This window comes from Erinaceus europaeus, chromosome 18, assembly GCF_950295315.1.
Source record: "Erinaceus europaeus chromosome 18, mEriEur2.1, whole genome shotgun sequence".
Taxonomy (NCBI): domain Eukaryota; kingdom Metazoa; phylum Chordata; class Mammalia; order Eulipotyphla; family Erinaceidae; genus Erinaceus; species Erinaceus europaeus.
The window spans coordinates 18,417,841-18,438,922 of record NC_080179.1 but is presented as its reverse complement, the minus strand read 5'-3'; the positions used below and the strand labels follow the sequence as shown (position 1 = coordinate 18,438,922).

At 39.7% G+C, this 21,082-nt stretch overlaps 1 protein-coding gene and 2 long non-coding RNA genes across 6 annotated transcripts in view; 2 read left to right on the top strand and 1 right to left on the bottom strand.

Moving 5' to 3' along the window:
- Positions 1-7,230, top strand: part of LOC132534247 (uncharacterized) — a 51,054-nt gene extending 43,824 nt beyond the window's left edge. Inside the window, exon 2 of the long non-coding RNA XR_009545931.1 lies at positions 7,050-7,230. This is a non-coding gene — a long non-coding RNA (uncharacterized LOC132534247). The remainder of the gene's footprint in view (positions 1-7,049) is intronic.
- RAPGEF4 (Rap guanine nucleotide exchange factor 4) overlaps positions 1-21,082 on the top strand; it is a 375,319-nt gene that overhangs the window by 169,576 nt on the left and 184,661 nt on the right. The window lies entirely within an intron of this gene.
- Positions 1-21,082, bottom strand: part of LOC107522757 (uncharacterized) — a 72,535-nt gene that overhangs the window by 18,224 nt on the left and 33,229 nt on the right. The window contains exons 1-2 of one of the 4 annotated variants that reach the window (XR_009545927.1): positions 10,492-10,648; positions 9,931-10,030 (exon numbers count right to left, since the gene is read on the bottom strand). The exons of 1 other annotated variant lie outside the window; for it this stretch is intronic. This is a non-coding gene — a long non-coding RNA (uncharacterized LOC107522757). Of the gene's footprint in view, positions 1-2,620; positions 3,191-9,930; positions 10,031-10,491; positions 10,649-21,082 lie in introns of those variants that run through there. 2 more of the 4 variants (XR_001601609.2, XR_009545928.1) reach the window with 2 other exon arrangements.

Here is a 21,082-nt window from a genome sequence, read left to right as displayed (position 1 = left end):
CCCTCCCCCCCATCTAATTAAAATAAAAATAAAATAAACATTAAAAAATAAAGTCTGAACTATTTCCTATGTAGACCTTTACAAAAACGAATTTTCTAACTTTTCTCTAGACTATTTGAACTGTTTGAGAGAGAAATCTCTCATTCTAGTTTGGGACCTGGTATGTAGTATAATCCCTTACTAAAAATGAAAATAAAACAACTATAATATAAATATACTTCACTGAGTTTCTGCAAATGGTGGCTTTCTTCGGTATTATTTTCCTCTTTTTTTTTTTTAAGTGTGTGTGTGTGTGTGTGTGTGTGTCTGTGCTGTTCTAAAACTAAGTATTTCCAGAGCTATAAATGAACATGTAGTACCATCTTCTAATAGCTCTAGCTCTAGCAGACAGAAGCCAGACTTGGAGCTCCACCATCGTATTTACAGGTAATACTTGTACTAAGATGTAAAGATTTTACTTTTTTCAAAGGTCAGGTATTTCAGACCAAGTAGAACATGATGCACTGTCCAGTGTTTTCCAGATGCTTACTTGATTGAAAAGAATTCCACTTGTATCTGTAATGAGGGAAACACTGCCCTAGCTAGGTCTAATTGGAGGATATCAGAGAGCAATGAAGTATGCAGTATGTATTGTCTTGACTTCAGTGCGTGAGACACTGTGAAGATGTTCATTGTCCATGTGTGTGATCCTATCATCTTACTCTTTTACTTTAAATATTAGCATTTACCCAAGCAGACCTGTAATCTCATAGGAACACCTACAGTTTTCTTTCTAACTTGCTTTTGTAGTCTTTTTTTTAATGAATTTAGCATCTATTGAATAGCCAATCTACTGGCAACACATATTTCCACAGGTGAAATGTCCAATCAAATACTTTGTTAATTTTAAGTTAATTTTTTGTATTTGTTATATTGTAATAATCTTTGAGTATTCTTTTTAAATTTTTAAAAATATTTTATTTATTTTCCCTTTTTGTTGCCCTTGTTTTTTATTGTTATTGTAGTTATTATTATTGATGTGGTTGTTGGATAGGACAGAAAGAAATGGAGACAGGAGGGGAAGACAGAGGGGGAGAGAAAGACAGACACCTGCAGACCTGCTTCACCACCTGTGAAGTGACTCCCATGCAGGTGGGGAGCCGGGGGCTCGAACCAATATCCTTCCGCCGGTCCTTGTGCATAACCTGCTGTGCTACCGCCTGACTCACTTGAGTATTCTTTTAAAAAAAATATTAGTGATTTAGTGTTTATTTACAGAATTATGAGTTAACAGGTATAATTCTACACCGTTCCCACCACCAGAGTTCTGTGTCCCATCTCCTCCCTTGTAAACTACAGCAGTTCTCCCAGTGTTGTAGATATGGACTGACAATTACTTCTGTAATTATCTATATTTATATATATGTGTCCACCTTTTTCTTTGATACTACTTCCCTTCCTTTCTGATCTCATCTATACCTTTTACTACTTCTGAATGTCCTTCCTTTTTTCCTCTTCTCTCTGGGTCTTGATGGAATTGGAATTCAGAGCCCTCTTCTCCTAATATTTCTCCTTCTCTGGGAGTATGGACCAAAACTCTTTTTGGGGTGCAGAAGGTGGAAGGTCTTGACTTCTGTAATTGCTTCTACACTGGACATGGACATTGGCAGGTAGATCCAGACCCCCAGCCTGTTTCCATCTTTCCCTAGTGGAGTAGAGCTCTGGAGAGGTGAAACTCTGTGATACATTGGTGAGGTCCTCTGCCCAGGGAAGTCAGGATGAAATCACAGTAGCCTCTGCAACTTGGTGGCTGACAGGCAGTAAGATATAAAGCAGGACAAATTGTTTAAGGAACAGAAACCCAATGGTAGGAATAGAGCAGATGAGATTAGGGGTCTTCAGGTGGGAAGAAGCTAGAAATCAATTTTAGGAGCCTAGCACTTTAGTAATTTTTGCCTGAGCTTGATAGCTAATGTGTTGGTGAATTAACAATATTGTCTAGGAAGATACTGTAGCAATGAGAATAAGGCTAGCAAATTGGATTAGGGCAGAGAGGAGCTCCCAAACTTGAAGAAAGTATATAAATACAATTAACTGTTGACCCCATTGATCGAACCTAGTGCCCTTATATATTCATATTTAGCTCTGCTGTGCTAAATACCTGTGTAACCTCTGAGTCCCTGTCAGTCTATGCTTGCAGCTCTGGTCACAGCGGGGAACATTCTAGATGGCAGTCATTTTAGGGCCAGTCTTCCTTGCCTGGCACAGTAGGCTGATCCAGGCTCCCTTCGGAAAGTGAGGCGGTCCTTACCATTGCTTCTTTATTGTGAGGGCAAGGTCCTGGAGAGGCCCACAAAAGGGCTCATGATGATGTTCCTGATGGAAGTGACCAGTGATGGTCAAAAGAGGGATCTATTAGAGGTCTAGACCCACCATATCTATGTGAGAATCCAAGGAATCCCTGGCAAGGGCCGCAGACAATGAGGTGCTCTTTTATGCTCTATAGTAGAATTATGGCCTGTTGGTTAAGTCCAAACTGTTGGTTGTTTTTACATATATTATTTTATTGCAATGCAGCCATACTTATTCATATATTAATTATTGCCTCTTTTGTATTAATATAGCAATGGTGAATACTTACAATTGAGACTATGTGGTTTGTACAGCCTTGGCTATTTATTCTTTGTCTTTTTATCTTAAGAAGATGTGCTGACGTCCTGAGATAGGAAACCCCTTGTTAATCATGATCATCTTATCCTATCATTACTCTTTTTTCTAGACTACTTCATGACTCTGAGCCTTTTTATACCTTATTTTTTGGGTCTGGAAAGCCACTTGTTCTATTGAAAAATTCATATAAACTATCAAGATTTTGTTTATCTTTCAGCTTCTTCATAACACTTTTTAATTCACCTAAATGTATTCTTTTCCATCTTCATTAATTTCATGCTCATCCTCTACTATACTATGAACTATGGTGGACAGAGTTCTATATTTGCAATCTTTTGATGCTGGAGATTAAATCCAGGTTCTGACACAGATTAAACAATATTAAACATGTGCTTTGTCACTAAACTATATTCCAGGCCCCTCATTTTAAAAAAACTGTGTAATTTTAATGCATCACCTCAATTTATGGCAACAAGGAAATGTTTAAAGAGGTTCTTCTCCGAGATAACTGAGCTCCCCCAAATTTCAATCCACAGCTCTTCCAATTGTAGGGCATTACCTTCAGTTGAGCCTGGGTAGACACTGAGTGCTAGTCTGAAACAGCCGCTTAGTAAGTTGTTATTACTTATTTTCATGATGAAGGGAATGGTGGACTGTCCAGTGCTAGTAGGAAACAGATTGATGAATTTTAGCATTGACACTGTTCTCCCCCCCAAACAAATATGGTGATTCTCTGTCTCCTTAATTTCTTTTTCCTTTTGAAAATAAGAACATTCTCTGTCAATAATACTATCTCTACTGAAAAAATGCAGATGTTTTTTTAAAAATTGCTTGAATCCAAAGCCTTTGTTATGGCAGCTTGATGATCTGACTTGTTATGAGCAACTTAATATTTGTTTCTTGGTGTGTGTGTGTGTGTGTGTGTGTGTGTGTGTGTGTGTGTGTGTGTGTGTGTGTGTGTGTGTGTAATATGGAGATCACAAGGAAAAGCGGCAGTTTTCAGAGTGTTCCATGTTTATCAGAGTGATGGTGATTTTGTGTTGCTAGAGCCAGTGAACTGCTGGGTGCTTCAGATTCTCCAACTGCCTAATGGGGGGGATTTGATCTGGCAACATGCCCAGTTGTCCATCTTCCTGGAGCTGGAAACCACTGATGGGATAATGAGGATGAGTTGTAATTGACTTCCTAGACACCTCTTCACTGAGGGGAAGAAGAGGAGTAGAGGAAAGGAAAGAAGTGAGTGCTGACAAGCAATTTCTGAGATTGATAGGCAGCTTAAACCTAATTTTAAATACCAGAGAAATCATATTTATCATGTCAAAGATCTGCTTGAATAACATCTAAACTATGACCTCCATTTAATATTTATAAAGTTATGTTTTAAGAGTTGTGGTACCCGTTTTTTTCCCCTTACTGCCTGGCTTAAAGAGATCATATGACACTATCTGCTTTCAAGTTAATGGGCTTTTAATATTTGGGGCATGTTTTTATAATGAAAGAAATTCATCTTTTGCTGGATTTCTACTGTTCAGACTTTGGCAATAGTGCTTCTACAAAGCAATGATGTCAGTATAGAGGTCCTGTTTGCTTACAAACAGATTGCAATTATTGAGAAACCAAATTATGTCATGTTGCTACAAACATGGGCAGTATTTGGTCTCTGTTCATCCAGCTACTTTGTAATTAGGATTGCATCCAAAGAACAAGTGCCTCTTCTCCCATGGAGGTCATTTCAACTTGCAATTTCCACTAGCAGAGCGAGGTTTCACAAGAGGATATATTTATTTAGAAAGTTGAACTTTAATCAAATATATATAGAGATACATATATATATATATATATCTGTATAGACACAGATATTCATACTAGCCAGTGCAACTCAAATTGTCTGGGTCATTACTTTTTGATGTTAGTTAACGAGAAAAATCTAGAAACTGTAGCTACTCATTTTGTAAGATTCAGATCAAAGCCAATAATGGAATTCTCACAAAACAAGTGAATTAGCTGATTTTAAGAAGGTAGACATGCTATAACGTGCAAAACAGTTGAGGTTGTTATACATCTAGAATGACAGCCACTAGTTTGGGGGATGCACTATGTATGTTTCTGTATCTCTAGGAAAAAGGATGATGTATGTAAGTTCTAATATTTTATAGCTGGCAAACTAAAAAGCCATGAGAGTTAACTTCTTCAGAACTGAAAGTGACACTTGAACAGACGTCATCTTGGTGAACAGTGAAATGAGAACATGAAAGGAAGGAAGGTCCAACGTGAACCAAAAGTATTTTAGAGCATTTTTATCTTGGCAGCTGAGGTTCTGACGCCAGAACCCTGATTTTGTCTAAGGATAGCTGGTGGTGACATTTCTAGTGACTCTATTTAAGGAGAGGAAGTTTGATGACTGATAAGAGTCAAGACACAGAATCAGGATTGGGTGTTGGGTAGTAACTGTTCTAAAATTGTTTCTGGGGACCTTTGGGAGACATGTTGCTGCCTCTTTTTGCCTACCTTCTGCCCCCAAAGAAAGCAGATTTCTAACATATAGGAGACTTTTAAAGCTTTTTCTTCATAAGTCACACATTTAAAAAAGTTATTACTGTTTGTTTTTTCTAAATATTTATTTATTTATTCCCTTTTGTTGCCCTTGTTATAGTTATTATTGTTGTCATCATTGTTGGATAGGACAGTGAGAAATGGAGAGAGGAGGGGAAGACAGAGAGTGGGAGAGAAAGATACCAGCAGACTTGTTTCTCCACCTGTGAAGTGACTTCCCTGCAGGTGGGGAGCTAGGGTTTCAAACCAGGATCCTTACCCTGGTCCTTGTGTTTTGCACATGCTGGTCTTTGAGCTTCGCACCACGTGTGCTTAATCCGCTTCGCTACCCCCTGACTCCTTTTTTTTTTTAAGTATTAATTCCCTACTTCTGCAAAAAAGGAAACCAGTAATGGGAATTTAGAGTCTTATCTTTTTAGAAATCTGTCTTTCCAGGATGGAAATATGGATTGACTTGTCAACATCCATGTTCAGGGGGGAAGCAATTACAGAAGTCAGACCTTTCACCTTCTGCATCCCACAACGACCCTGGGTTCATACTCCCAGAGGGATAAAGAACAGGAAAGCTATTGGGAGGGGAGGGGATACGGAGTTCTGGTGGTGGGAATTGTGTAGAGTTGTGCCCCTCTTATCCTATGGTCTAGTCAGTGTTTCCTTTTTATAAATAAAAAATTAAAAAAAAGAAATCTTTCTTTCAGTCTAGTTATTCTTAGTTCGAATCAGCCTGTGCACCGATTCCCTCCTCCATCTGCTGTACCACATGGGTTTTCTCACTGGGTACATTTGACAAGGCTCATGGACATTTGAAATCTCCAGACTCTTTAAGCCAAGAGAGCTTATTTTTTAAAAAGCTTAAATATTTTTACATTTAAAATATTTATTTTTAAATAATAATTTTATTATAACTTCACCAGCACTTTAGACATTAAAAATAAAAGTCCATGTATGATTTTTTTACCCTTTTTTAAATTTATAAAAAGGAAACACTGACAAAACCCTAGGGTAAGAGGGGTACAACTCCACACAATTCCCACCACCAGAACTCCGTATCCCATCCCCTCCCTTGAGAGCTTTCCTATTCTTTTTATTATTATTATTTATTTATAAAAAGGAAACATTGAATAAACCATAGGATAAGAGGGGTACAACTCCACATAATTCCCACCACCAGAACTCTGTATCCCATCCTCTCCCCTGATAGCTTTTCTATTTTTTAATCCTCTGGGAGTATGGACCCAAGGTCATTGTGGGATGCAGAAGGTGGAAGTTCTAGCTTCTGGAATTGCTTCCCCACTCAACACGGACTTTGACAGGTTGATCCATACTCCCAGCTTGTCTCCAAGAGAGCTTATTTAACATGAATCAATAAAAGGCAAAATAAAAGGAGTGCTTTGAAAATATCCCTTCATATACTTCCTCAATGTTACAAAAATTACATATAAACACACACACACACACACACACACACACACATACACACACGCCTTGTAAAACTTAGAGATCATGCCAATGTCCATTTCCTACTTTTGATACTATTCTGTATATATAGTTATTCAAGATCTTGGCATTAGGAATGCTGAGTGAACAGCTCATAGAACCTCCCTGTATATTTTTCTGCAGCTTCCTCTGAATGTGTAGTCATTTTAAAAGAAAAAAATTCCTTGCTATGTTTTAGCCCACACAGGGAAAATTTTTCTACTTTTTTTTTTAACTAGGAAATGGTTACATAATTCATGGTGATCCTGTGCAAATTAAAAATATGGGGCCTTAGTTTAAAAATTAGCTATTTCAGCCCAGCAAAATATCTCCCTTGGATAACATGCAGCGTTGCCATGTGCACCACACAGGTACCCAGGTGCATGCCCAAGCCCAACCACACTGAAGGAAGCTTTCGTGCCGTGGTCTCTTCCACTTGCTCTGCCTTTCTCCCTTTTTATCTCTGTCTGAATGAAGAAGGAGAAGGAGAAGAAGAAAAGAATTTCAGGATGGCAGCAGCAGAATATTAAACCAAACACAAGACTCTTCTGAGCATAGTGCTTGCTCTGTGTGACACAGATCATTTATGAGTTGAAAACAACTCTGGTTTTATTCCTTCCTACGCTCATTCCTGATCTTAAATATTTCTGTGACTTCTGTCAAATGGCAACTTTTAGGCATGTGTGTCCATGGTCCTTTCTGATTTTTCTCACTCTTTTTGCTAATATAGTTTATCTCTTTTCCTTACTACTTTTGCTCCTCCTTTCTTTTTTCTCTATTTTTAATAGATTTTTATGTTTAAGTATTTTGTTATTGTCACTAGGGCTTCACTACTCTGAGTTGACTTGTTTTAAGATAGAAAGAGACAGACAGAGGAGAGAGGCAAAGATAGCATAGCACCAATGCTGCCTCTATCATGTTGAGGGCCGCCAGGCTGGAACCTGGGTCATGCACATAACAAAGCAGGGGCATTATCCAAGGGAGCTGTCTTGCCAGCCCTAGACTTTTATTCCTTAGAGCAGTTTTAGCTTCAGTGCAAAAATGAGCAGAGGTATGGGGATTGTATTCATATGCCTTCTGTCATGTGGCAGCTTCCTCCCTTAGCAGTATCCACCCCGGGAGTGGTGCATTTGTTACAAGTGAAGGTGCTGTGTTGATGCCACAGTATCACAGAGTCCATGACTCACTGGAGGCTCACTCTCTCACTCTTGGTTCTTACACTCCACAAGCTTAACATATGTATAATGGCATATATCCACCATTATAATATTCAATAGAATAACTTTTCTTATTAGTGATTCAATAGTGACTTGCAAGATTATAAGATAATAGGGATATAATTCCATACCACTAAAGTCCTGTTTCCCTACCCCACTCCTGCAGTAGGCACCATAGTTCTCCCAAAGTCACAGATATGGGTTGACTATATATTTTTTTCAAGTTTATGTGTTTCAATTCTTTGTATTTTATTTATGAGTCAAATCATCCTGTGGTTTTCCTTTACTTCCTTTCTTCCTTTACTAATCATAATCACTGTCAGTCCCATTCACTTCGTTCCAAAGGACACATTATAGTCTTTTTGTAAACTTTGGAGTAATACTTCATTGAGTATATGTCCCATGACTATTTTTTTTGGCTTTTATAAGATTCAAATTCATGATGTTATTCCACTGTTACTTTCCTCACCTCCCCCCATTCTGTTAAAGTATTCTCAATAGCTTCCCCCCCTGATATTTTAAACCTTTGCTCAGGAAAATGAAAAGGCACACACCAGAGAAGCATGTGGGCCATTTGCACACAGATGGTCGGCCCAGTGTTGAAGCTGATGCCCATTTTTATTCACTTCTAAGGCCCTGCCTTCACTTCCTTTCTAAGCTACACCTACACCTATTTGCAACTTCTGGCTATCCCTCGTTTTTTCTCTTCCCTCTCAGATGAGAGAAACAGGGTCTAACTTCCTCTGGTGTTCTCCAGTTTCTCTACCCTCTCAGGCTCCTAGTCACAAAACTTCCAGGTTCTAGTGGAACTGGAGTTCAGAACCCATAGGTCATCATCTTCCCCTAGTGTTGCCCCCTTTAGGAATATGGATCAAAATTCTTTTTCTGGTGACGAAGGAAGGAGTTTCTTCTCAGTTCTTCCTTCTTACAAGACATTTGCTTTTGAAGCTTTGATATCTGCTGCTTTTTTTTTTTTTTTTTTTTTTTTTGCCTCCAGAGTTATTGCTGGGGCTCGGTGCCTACACCACGAATCCACTGCTCCTGGAGGCTATTTTTACCCCTTTTGTTGCCCTGATTGTTTTAGCATTGTTGTGGTTATTATTATTGCTGTTATGTGTTGTTTTGGATAGAACAGAGAGAAATGGAGAGAGGAAGAGAAAAAGACACTTGCTGACCTGCTTCACCACTTGTGAATTGACCCCCCTGCAGGTATGGAGCCGGGAGCTCAAACCGGGATCCTTACGATGGTCCTTGCTCTTTGTGCTATGTGCACTTAACCTGCTGAGGTACTGCCCGACCCCCTGATATCTACTTTTATTTTCCCCTTTTCCTTCTCACTGCCATGACATCTGTATATCTCAAAATTCCGGATTAGTATGAATCTAAAAGGCTCGTGTTGAAAAGGTGAGACTGATTGCAAGAAACAAAGGGCCAGATATATTGACAGTTGTATATGGTGGGAGCAGAAATGGATGGGATCCTTCAGTGGAGAGTGCACGTGTGCTGAGGAGGGGTGGGCAGGGCGGGGTGCCTGATTTGTCCTTACTAAATAAAGAAGCAGTGTAGTATAGGGTTCATCTGTCCTTTTCCCAATTGACATAGAAACTTCTGGTGACAGTGAATACAAGGAGTGCATACTTATAGAAAGTTACGTAATAAAGGGCCGGGTGGTGGTTAAGCGCACATATTACCATGTGTAAGGATCCAGGCTTGAGCAGTGAATCAGGTCTGCTGGTATCTCTCTGTATCTTCCTCTCCCCTCTCAATTTCTATCTGTCCTATCTAATAAAAATAGAAAGAAAGGGAGAGAGAGAGGAAGGAAGGAAGGAAGGAAGGAAAGAAGGAAGAAAGAAAAGGTTGCAAGAGAAAGAAAGGAAGAGAGAAAGCAAGCAAGTTAGGCAGTGTAAGTTTAATCTCACTTTACTAGGAAGTTGGGTGGGGTAGCGCAGTGGGTTAAGTGCATGTGGTGCGAAACGCAATGACCTGAGTAGGGAACCTGGTTTGAGCCCCCTCCACCCTCCCCTCCGCTCCTCACCTGCTGGGGAGTCACTTCACAGGTGGTGAAGCAGGTCTACAGGTGTCTATCTTTCTCTTTCCTTCTCTGTCTTCCCCATCTCCCTCCATTTCTCTCTGTCCTATCCAACAGCGACATCAATAAGAACAACAACAATAATAACTACAACAATAAAAAAGGGCAACAAAAGGGAAAATAAATTTTTAAAAATCTCACTTGACTACACTATCCCAACATATAGCAACACAGGGATTCTTTTAAATTGACTATCAGAGCCTGAGAGAGGGAGGAGACACTCTGTTTATTTAAAGTCCTTTGACTGAGTTTACTCAAATCAGTAAGTCACTCCTCCTTTACTCTTTGCTGATCTTTCACACATTCCTTTTCTTAATGGCCATTCAGACCAGGTGGGAAGAAGTGATCATTTTTATTCAGTTAAAAAAATGTCCTAGTAAATAAAAAAAGAGATGTATAGTCCTGACTTCCTTGGGCAGATGACCTCATCAGTGTATCCTAGAACCTCGCTCTCCAGAGCCGTACTCCACTAGGAAAGTCAGAAACAGGCTAGGGGTATGGACTGACCTGCCAACATCCATGTCCAGTGAAGAAGCAATTACAGAAACCAGAACTCACACCGTCTTCTCCCCATAAAGAATTTTGGTCCATGCTCTCAGAGGGATAAAGAATAGGAAAGTTTCCAGTGGAGGAGATGGGTTATGGAACTCTAGTGGTGGGAACTGTATGGAATTGTACCCCTGTTATCTTATAATCTTGTTAATCATTATTAATCACTAAAAGCTGGAGGAGATATAGCAATTCTCAGTGCTTCATTTGTCCTGTGAGTTGCCAAAGTCAAAAGGGAAGCTGGAAAGTACAAGTCAGGGCAAGTTGAGTCAGGGTTTGAGTATATGAGCGTTAGATTAGCAAGGTCACATTCTCCTTAGAATATTATCCCCAAAGTTCACTTGGGACATTCTCATGGTCATATTCAGCACTTTGTTTTCGTCGACTAGTGGATATTTAGGAACCAAGTTAATCATTTAATGGCACAATCTTGTAAAGTGTGATGTAAGATCTTAGTTCTTTACTTCTGCTCCCCTTTGCTAATCAATAGTTGGATGTGTGCAATGACTTCATTTCCACTGCAGCCACAGTATTGACAAACAGTCCCTGTGCACTTGAGTGGCCCTTCCATAACTGTTCACCTATTCTCAATCCCTTTTCTGTCTTAGGAGATTGTTGAGGCATTGTGGAGGAGAGTAGCAGGGGTGACCTTCTTCTTTTTTTTTTTTTGCCTCCAGGGTTATTGCTGGGGTTCAGTGCCTACACCATGAATCCACTGTTCCTGGAGGCTGTTTTTTCCCTTTAGTTGCCCTTATTTCTTTATTGATGTTGTGGTTATTATTGTTGTTGCTATTGATGTCATTGTTGTTGTATAGGAGAGAGAGAAATAGAGAGAGGAGGAGGAGAGACAGATAGACACCTGCACACCTACCGACCTGCTTCACCGCTTCTGAAGCAACACCTCTGCAGGTGGGGAGCTGGGGGCTCAAACTGGGATCCATACACTGGTCCTTGAGCTTAATCCACTGTGCTACTGCCCGACCCCGGGACCAAATGCTTCTGGAACTGCCCCTCAAATAGTGGATGAGCCACTTTCTTTGCTTCTTTCAGTATGTAAAAGATCATGTTTCTTGTTTGTTGGTGTGAGGTGGTCTGTAGAGAATATCAGAGACTCACAGACCTAGAAAACTCATGGACAGAGGCAGGGTTGGTGGTGCACCTGGTAGAGAGTATATGTTACAATGTGCAAGAACCCACATTTGAACCCCTGGTCCCCACCTGCAAGAGGAAAGCTTTGCAAGTGGTAAAGCAGAGCTGCAAGTGTCTTTTTCTCTCTCCCTCTCTATCTCCCCCATCTCAATTTCTGATGGTCTCTATCCAATAAACAAATGAAGATAATTAAAAAAAATTCATGGACAGTTTTTTTAAACTTTATTTGCAAGTCCACCATGGGTACTTTCAAGTAAAAACTGTCACCTTGCACTAGTATACATCTGACTGGAGAGTCTGAACAAATTTGTACTTCACAACAGTCCTTTACTATAACAATTTCCAGATTGTAAACTCTTTTTGTTGTCAGGCTTGACTTTTATATGAATTCTTATATGTTTCCTTCTCTTCTTATTCTAGAGAAAAGGGTTTAGTGGAAGATAGCAGAGGAGTTATTTTGTATAAGAAAGAGAGATACTATGGAGGTTCCTGGAGATAGCTCACCTGATAGGGTGCCGTGTTGCCATGTAGGTGTTTCCGGTTTGCTCCCTGACTCCATGTGGATATTCCACAGCACCAGGGGAAGCTTGGCTATTATGGCACCTCTCCCTTTTCCCCTCTGAGGTAAAACAGAATGAAAAAGTTGCCCCTGGGAGCAGTGATATTGCACATGTGAGAGGCCCCAGTGGTACTAAATAGATAAATTAAGTTGAAACTCAAAGATTTATTTTGGAAAGGCACATGAGTAACTATCTGAAGAAGCAGGAGAAGAGGAACCATTTATTCCAGTGCATTCCAGTGTAGGGATTCAGTCTGCCTTGAGTCTCTAGACTAACTGCAAGATGGAAGATTCAATGAAAAGAGAAACCTCATCTGTGACTTTGTCAGAAGTAGATGCTGCTGTCTCTGCTCTGAGAGTACATTACAGAGAAGCCCCAAATAGTGGTATCAATGTCTTGCCATCTGTTTTCTTATTCCATTCTGTACCAACCTTTTAAAAGCACTCATACTTGCACAGTCATCTGCACACGATTTTGGCCTTTGAAGTGGACAGTGAGCATATTGCATAATTATCACAAAATTGGACTTGAACTGCCTTGAACTTTCTGCATGTTCATTGGCTGATTGGTGATTTGTACATCGAGCATCTTCAAAGACTACTAAACAGATCTTTGTTGTTGTTTTTTTTGAAAAACAATTTTTTTGAGAGAGCTCCCTATCCCTTCTGACATGTGAGGGGGGAGAGAGTGAGTCATGATCCAGGAGGTGGCACAGCAGATAAAGCATGAGATAAATTTGTTGTCACTTCCTCGGTCTGTTTTAAATGCTCCCTTGACAGCATCCCTGCAACCAATTCCCTTTAAAGTTTTTTGTTTGTTTGTTTGTTTTTTTCATCTTCTCAAGACAACAGCTAGATTCTACTTTTTGATACTTCCTCTTGCAGTCCAGGTCCTGGTGTGAAATACTCTATTTTTCAGAAGACATGTGGCATCCATCCCACTTTCCTATAAAATTTAATTAAAGTTTGGCTTTTTGAAAACTTGTCATTGGTAACTGTCAACAAATTGCAGCCATGGTGACTGCTTTTCTCCTTGCAGTTTCCCCATTCATGGGTCAAACACTATCTCTTAATTCCCTACTTTGCAAGGGAAGATCATGATGTGTCAATTGCCTGAGAAAATTGCATGCACTGACTTGAAACTTATATGAACTTGCCTTAAAAGACAATCTCCCTGAGTTATTATTCTTAATTTTTTGTGATCTTAGTTATTACTTATGTGGTAATTTCTAAAACTTAATGTATTATAATTACAGAGACATGTAGAGAGTACAACATAGAGAGTGAGAGACCAGAGCACTGCCCACTTCTGGCCTATGGTGGTGATGGGGATTGAACCTAGGACCTTAGGGCCTCGATCATAAAAGTCTTCTGCATAATCATTATACTGTCTCCTCAGCTATTAACATGATAATGTATGAAAGTGAGGATATTTGATGTATAAATCATCAAAAAAACCAGTGAACACACAGGAAATTCAAGTCCAGTTTTGTGTTAATCATTGTGCAATAACTATTAAATTAATATGTATTGATTTAATATGCTGTATAGCAAATTGAGTTCTTACTGGGTTCTCTGACCATTCTGAATTTAAAGCTGATATAACTTGACCTGAAACTATATTCTTGAGCCACTAAGAGCACTTAAAGATAAATATCTTTTTTTTGTATATGGAAAGGAGAGAACTGGAAAAAATATTTTGTTTGAAAGCCAGTCCAAATGACTGGTGCAGATTATTTATTTACAGAATTAACTGTATATGTATGATTTTTTTAAAAAGAGTAATCCATTTTTGATCATTTTTCTCACATTCTGTATTGCCCTGGTATTCTCTCTTACCATAGCTTTATTCTGGAAGAGTACAGTGAAAAGGGTGTCTTGGAGGGGAAAAAAAACAGCAATGGGAAAGAGACATTAAGACATTTTTCTGAGAAGTCAAAATCATAAACACTGTTAGATTCTCATGTTTATGTTAAATTTACATGATCTGTTGAACTGTACACAAGTCTTCATGTGGAACATGGCAAAAAAATGAGAAAGCAGAACTCATGGGAAGTATAAAGATTTACCTTTTGAGGGATTTTATTTGAAGTGTCCTTATTTGAGGTGAGAAAAATTGATTAAGCTTTTATATTTTATATTTTCTTTTTTAATTTTTTAATTTATTTTCCCTTTTGTTGCCCTTGTTGTCTTTTTTATTGTTGTTGTAGTTATTTTTGTTGTTATTGATGTCAATAGAAATGGAGAAATGGAGAGAGGAGGGGAAGACAGAGAGGGGGAGAGAAAGACAGACACCTGCAGACCTGCTTTACCACCTGTGAAGCGACTCCCCTGCAGGTGCGGAGACAGGAGCTGGAACCGCGTGCATTTAACCCACTGCGCTGCCGCCCAACTCCCTAAGCTTTTATATTTTCTTACGGTAATATAGTTTTTTTATCTTTTAAATTTATTTTTATTGGGGGATTAATGTTTCACAGTCAACAGTAACTATAATAGTTTGTACATGCATGACATTTCTCAGTTTTCCACATAACAATGCAACCCCCACTAGGTCGTCTGCCATCATGTTCCAAGGACCTGAACCCTCCCCACCACCCACCCCAGAATGATACAATTTTTATAAAGAAAAAGAATAATGTCTAGATCATACTGTAGAAGTTGCTGAGGAAGACAGCCACTGGAACTCACTTAGGAACTACATAGATTTCAGGGCTTACAGCAAAGTGAAAATAAAGGGGCACTTTTTCAGAAAGTAGAAAAGCTTCCACTAAAGACATTATAATACAAAATTTTACTTTTTGCAGTAGTCAAACAATTTGTTATGGCAGTTTTAACTTACTGTTTCATAAAATTCTAAACAAACAAATTTAACAGTCAACACAACCATTGTTTGTATTTTGCTTCATTTGTGGATATTTCACAGACATTCTCTAGCTTTGCTATTCTAGTAAATAGGGAAGAACTGGGGGGAAAAAAGATGAACTTTGTTAGTTCTCTTTCACTGTCTATGACATTATTTTTTTCTCATAAGTGGCTATCTGTGAAAATGTAGCATAAGTAAGAAACACTATAGGGGTTGGGCAGTGGTGAAGCTGGTAGAGCACACCTGTTACAATGCTCAAGGACCCAGGTTCAAGCCCCTGGTCCTCACCTGCAGGTGGGTAATATAGTTTTAAACACAAGTCATTACAACACAATGAATTATAATCTACAATTCAGAGTAAGTCGTACTATTTCTCTTTAATTCTGATCACATTTCATAGTAAGCTTATTTCTCTGCAGACTTACAGTATTGTGAGCTTTTCATAAACATCTATTTAAAGCCACTCACACAATCAAAATAATATTTATAGATGTTCATAAAATGATTGTTCTTATGACTGTGGCAAAGCAGAAAACCTTACTGTGTGGGTTGCCTGCCTCCCACAACAACAACAACAACAACAACAACAACTCAAGTTAAGTTCCTTGAATGATTGTCGTGAAAATTAGTTCCTTTTAGAACTATCATACAATTGGAAGACTAATTTAAATTAGGAGAGCACACTGGGTTTGGCAGAGGGCATTGTGAGAAAGCAAAGCATAATTTTCTTCCAAACAAAGACAAGCTTGTTGGAGAGCATGCTTTATTGCCTGGAAATTCTATATATATGCAAAGTTGCTCATCAATTCACTGCTGGGGTTGATGTGCTTGGTTTCTCCTTTTGTCTGGAAAAGTCAAGTGCTAAAAAACAAAAAAAGTAGGCATAGCTCTGCATACTGTAGGCACCAAGAAACCTACACATGCCAGCTCTCTGGGTGTGCAGTGTTCTGTGTGGGGAGTAGCCTGCAGGAGGTTAGACTTGGATTCATGCAGGTAAAATCGGAGTAGGGACTTCAACAGAGTTCATCCAGAATTCCTAAACAACAAGAGAAAGACTTTCATCTTTTTCTGATCCATCCCTCTTATATGGCTTCAGTGAGATATTATCCACATACCATACAATTGTCCCACTGAAGGAAGATGATGTGCAGCCATTACCACAACAAATTTTAGAACATTTTTATCCCACACCCACACACCCAAAGACAAACCACATTTTAGTTAGTATTCTCTTGAGACCAAAGATTTGGATAAGCTAATTACATGAAATGAAGGGTGAATCTTTGCTAGGATGCTTTTGTTTCAAGACAGTAGGGTTTAAAACTTTTACTTGCAAGCCATTTGGGGCAGGATGTTATTATTATTATTATTATTGATTTAATAAACATCGGCAAGATTGTGGGGGAAGAAAAGGGTACAATTCCATACCATTTCCACCACCAGAGTTCCATATCCCCTCCCCTCCATTGAAGGGTTCCCTATTTATCCCTCTGGAAGTATAGACCCAGGATCATTATGGGGTGCAGAAGGTGGGAGGTCTGGCTTCTGTAATTGCTTCTCTGCTGGACATAGATGTTGATCAGTCAATCCATACCCCCAGCCTGTTTCTATCTTTCCCTAGTGGGGCAGGGATCTGGAGAGGTGGGGTTCCAGGACACAATGGTGAGGTTGTCTGCCCAAGGAAGTCAGGTTGGTACCATTTGCAACTTGTTGGCTGAAAAGCCTTAAGATATAAAGCAGAACCAATTGTTTAATAATCAGGAACCTAAAGTTAAGAATATAGCAGATGGGGGCTGGGCATTAGCACACCAGGTTAAGTGCTTGGCACAAAGCACAAGGATCAGCTTTGAGTCCCCAGCTCCCCACTTGCACGGAGGTTGCTTCCTGGGCAGTGAAGCAGGTCTTCAGGTGTCTGTCTTTCTCTCCCCCCTCTTTCTTCCCCTCCTCTCTTGATTTCTCTGTCTTAGCCAACAACAACAACAACAGCTGTAATGACAATAACAATAGCAACAACAAAGGCAACAAAATGGGAAAAATGGCCTCCAGGAGCAGTGGATTTGTAGTGCAGGCACTGAGCCCCAGCAATAACCCAGGAGGCAAAAGAAGAAAAAAATATATAGCAGATGAGATTTAGGATCTTCATGTTGGAAGAAGTTACAAGTCTATTTTTGGTATATTCCAATGGGCCTAAGACTTTACTAATTTTTGTCTGAGCCTTACAGCTAACATGCCGATGGGCTAAAGGCATTGTCTGGGAAGATGGTGTCAGAGTTGGGAACAGGACTAGAAAGCTGAATCAGGGCAGAGAGAAGCTCCCAAAGATGGGAAAAGTGTATAAATACCATTAACTGTAAAGCCCATTAATCTGACCCAGGCTTTTAACTTGGAGTTCTCATCTTTAGGATGGCGTAGTGACTGGCATTCAGTACTCAACAATCACATGTGTATGACACTTGGCCGTTTGCTCAGTGGGCAGGCGGACAAAGCTGAGGCTGAGAGATTCCCAGGGGGTTGACCTAGAGGGAAGGTATGTGCTTTTTAGCAACATGACCAAGGCGTGCCTGCCTGCTAGCGCCCAAACATTACTGCAAAAACAACACAGCTGTCTTGTAAGAGAACGAGTGGCCAGATGTGGTTGGAAGCTGAGGAGAGGAATGCAGAGCCAGGAGGATTTTCGTATAGGACTATTTTGCAAACACCAGGGGTTTTATTTAGATCTGCAATAAAATCAAGAAAGCTCTATATTACAAGTATTAGAAAACAAAAATGGGGTTTCATGAGCATGGTATGCCTATATCATTTCGCGTGATAGAAAGGTTGTTTCTTTCTAGAGAGATAATTTCTTTAGGCCCATTCTTGCACTTTGCGCCACCTGCGCTTAACTCACTGTGCTACCGCCCAACTCCTAGAGAGATAGTTTCTAAGGAAGTCCAAGGTAGTTGTTTTGTAACTGGGAGAACTGACATTTGAACTTGAGTTTGTAGATTATGCTGAAATCTGTTAATGAGTGTGATCAGTGGTCAGTGTGTGTGGGACAGTTGGACCCTTCAGTTCTGTTAACACCAGAAATAACAGAGATAAAACATCTGGTGCTTTCACGGCTCCAGGCAGCCCAACTCAAAGCTACTACAAAGCCAGGATATAGGGACAGACTGACTGCCTAGAACTCAGTGGCCAACAGTCAACATGATAGTTCTGAGAGAGCCTGAGAATTTCAGATTTGATCCAGGAGAACCATCTAGTCTAGGCAGGCCTGTAAAAAAGCTTTTTCAGGTGTATTGCACTAAAGCAAAGGACTCTGGGGAAGGGATTGAAGAGAACCTTGAGGTCCTGCTGCATGATAGAGAAGGACCTAAGTTGTGGGTGAGAATGTTGTGCAGAGAACTTTCACAGGGAGAGGGGAGCTTGTACACACGTGTCATCAGCTACACTGTAAATCATTAAACACCCCAAATAAAAAACAATTAAAAAATCTTTATCAACAATAAAAGAATACAAAGGTCACTAGGTGATGACCTCATCATTTTGGAGTACAAGTGTGAGTAATAGGGCAGGCTGGAACTGGAGGTGTAAGGGGCAAGAAATATCCTCTAGAGAAGAGGACCAGGCAAGGGTGAGCAGTCCACCCTCTTATTTTATTGCAAACTCATCTCCCTTTATCAAAATCAGTTATTTTGTTCTTTGCAGCACTGATAGTATTGAATATTCGGATATCAACCATAATGTCTTACAATTTCTGTCCTACTACTTTTAAGCTGTCAGAGATTTAAGTAAACTTCCTTTTTCTTCTGTTGGGGGATGGTATACACAATATTTTTCCTTCAAATATATTACATGGAAAACTTTTGCCAAGTTGGCAGTCAGTGGAATTACAACATAATGATGCCAATTAGATAAAGTCATCAGAGAGATTAAAGAAATCTTCTGAGTAATAGGCTTGCATATTTGTTTGCCTTGGAATCAAATTCTTAACAGCGCTATCTCCTTTCAAAATAAAAAGCAAAATTACTTGATAAGATTGGCTATCTGATCTTCATGTTTTTATCTTAAACTCCGGAAAGCTATTCTGATAATGCAAATTCAGTGTATTTCCCAGATGTTCCTCAATTGGATTAAATGAGAATGTAGGCCCCAAAAATGAGTGAGCAAGAAAGCACTGGTGAAATTAATTTGGATTGGGAGGTGGGCGCTAGCGCAGCGGGTTAAGTGCAGGTGGCGCAAAGCACAAGGACCGGCATAAGGATCCGGGTTCGAGCCCCCAGATCCCCACCTGCAAGGGAGCCACTTCACAGGTGGAGAAGCAGGTCTGCAGGTGTCTTTCTCTCCCCTCTCTGTCTCCTTTCCTCTCTCCATTTCTCTGTGTCCTATCCAACAATGATGACAACGATAACTACAACAGTAAAACAACAAAGGGCAACAAAAGGAAATAAATAAATAAATTTAAAAAATAAATTAATGTGGATATCAAAAGTTATGCAAAATGTAGTTTAGAGAGATTTATTTAAAAAAACAGCCTTTGTATGTAGTAGGGTTTAGGTTTAGCTTTAGGTGTGTCAGTTGGTGTGTGCATAGCACATTCATTCTGTAAGCTGCAGAAGAAATGAATGTCACCAGAAGCTGACTCAGCAGTAGGATTGATCAGTAGTGGTAGGACATGTAGGGAATGGATACTGTTATTTTTCCTTTTGTGGCTCTTGTTATCTTTTTTATTGTTGTTGTAGTTATTGTTGTTATTGATGTTGTCATTGTCGGATAAGACAGAGAGATGGAGAGAGATGGGGAAGACGGGGAGAGAAAGACAGACACCTGCAGACCTGCTACACCACCTGTGAAGTGACTCCCCTGCAGGTCGGGAGCCAGGGGCTCAAACCGGGATCCTTGCGCTTTGCGCCATGTGCATTTAACCCACTGCACTACTGACTGACTCCCAGATATTGTTATTTTTAAGTCTGTAGTTAAAATCTTTTATTTTGTGATTTTGTTTATTTTATTAAAAAATTAGAAACATATACTTTGGAGGGAAAGAAAGAGAGAAAAATAGTTAAAACAAAGATTAAACTTGCTATAAAGGGACATGACTTAGAAAACAACGGCCTGGGGAAGGGGAGATAGCATAATGGTTATGCAAACAGACTTTCATGCCAGAAGCTCCAAAAGTTCCAGGTTCAGTTGCCTGCACCACCATAAGCCAGGGCTGAGCAGTGCTGTGGTGTTTCTCTCTCTCTCTCTCTCTCTCTCTCCCTTTCCTTCTCTCTCTCCCTCTCCCTCTCCCTCTGCCTCTGCCTCTGCCTCTGCCTCTGCCTCTGCCTCTGCCTCTCCCTCTCCCCCCCTCCTTCTCTCCCTCTCCCTTTCTCTCTCTCCATCTCTCTCAAAAATAAATAAAAGAAAATGAAGAAAAGAAAACAACAGCCTGGGCAGACACCCCCACCATGTGTCTTGGAGTCCCACTTCCCCAGAGCCCTGCCCCACTAGGGAAAGACAGAAATGTACTAGCTATGGATCGACCTGTCAGCGTCCATGTCCAGCAGAGAAGCAATTACAGAAGCCAGACCTTCCACCTTCTGCACCCTGTAATGACCATGAGTCCATCCTTCCAGAGGGATAAAGACTAGGCGAGCTATCAGGGGAAGGGATTTGATATGGATTTCTGGGGGTAGACATTGTGTGGAATTGTATCCCTTTTACCCTATAGTCTTGTCAGTATTTTCATTTTATCAATAAAAGAAAAAGGAAACAACAGCAATAAGGGTAATTCTAAAAATAAGTAACATGTAAAGTAAATCATTTTCTACTTTTAGATATGTATATATGAATGTCCGTTTTCAACCAGACTCGTACATGAATCTCTTAAAATACATTCTCACTAATTAGTGTATTTTAGTGCTAATTCTGGTAAAAACAAACTGGCTACTCTATCCCTCTATACTTCCATTTCAATTACAGAATTGATTAGTAGTCACAGATTTTGATGAGTTAAA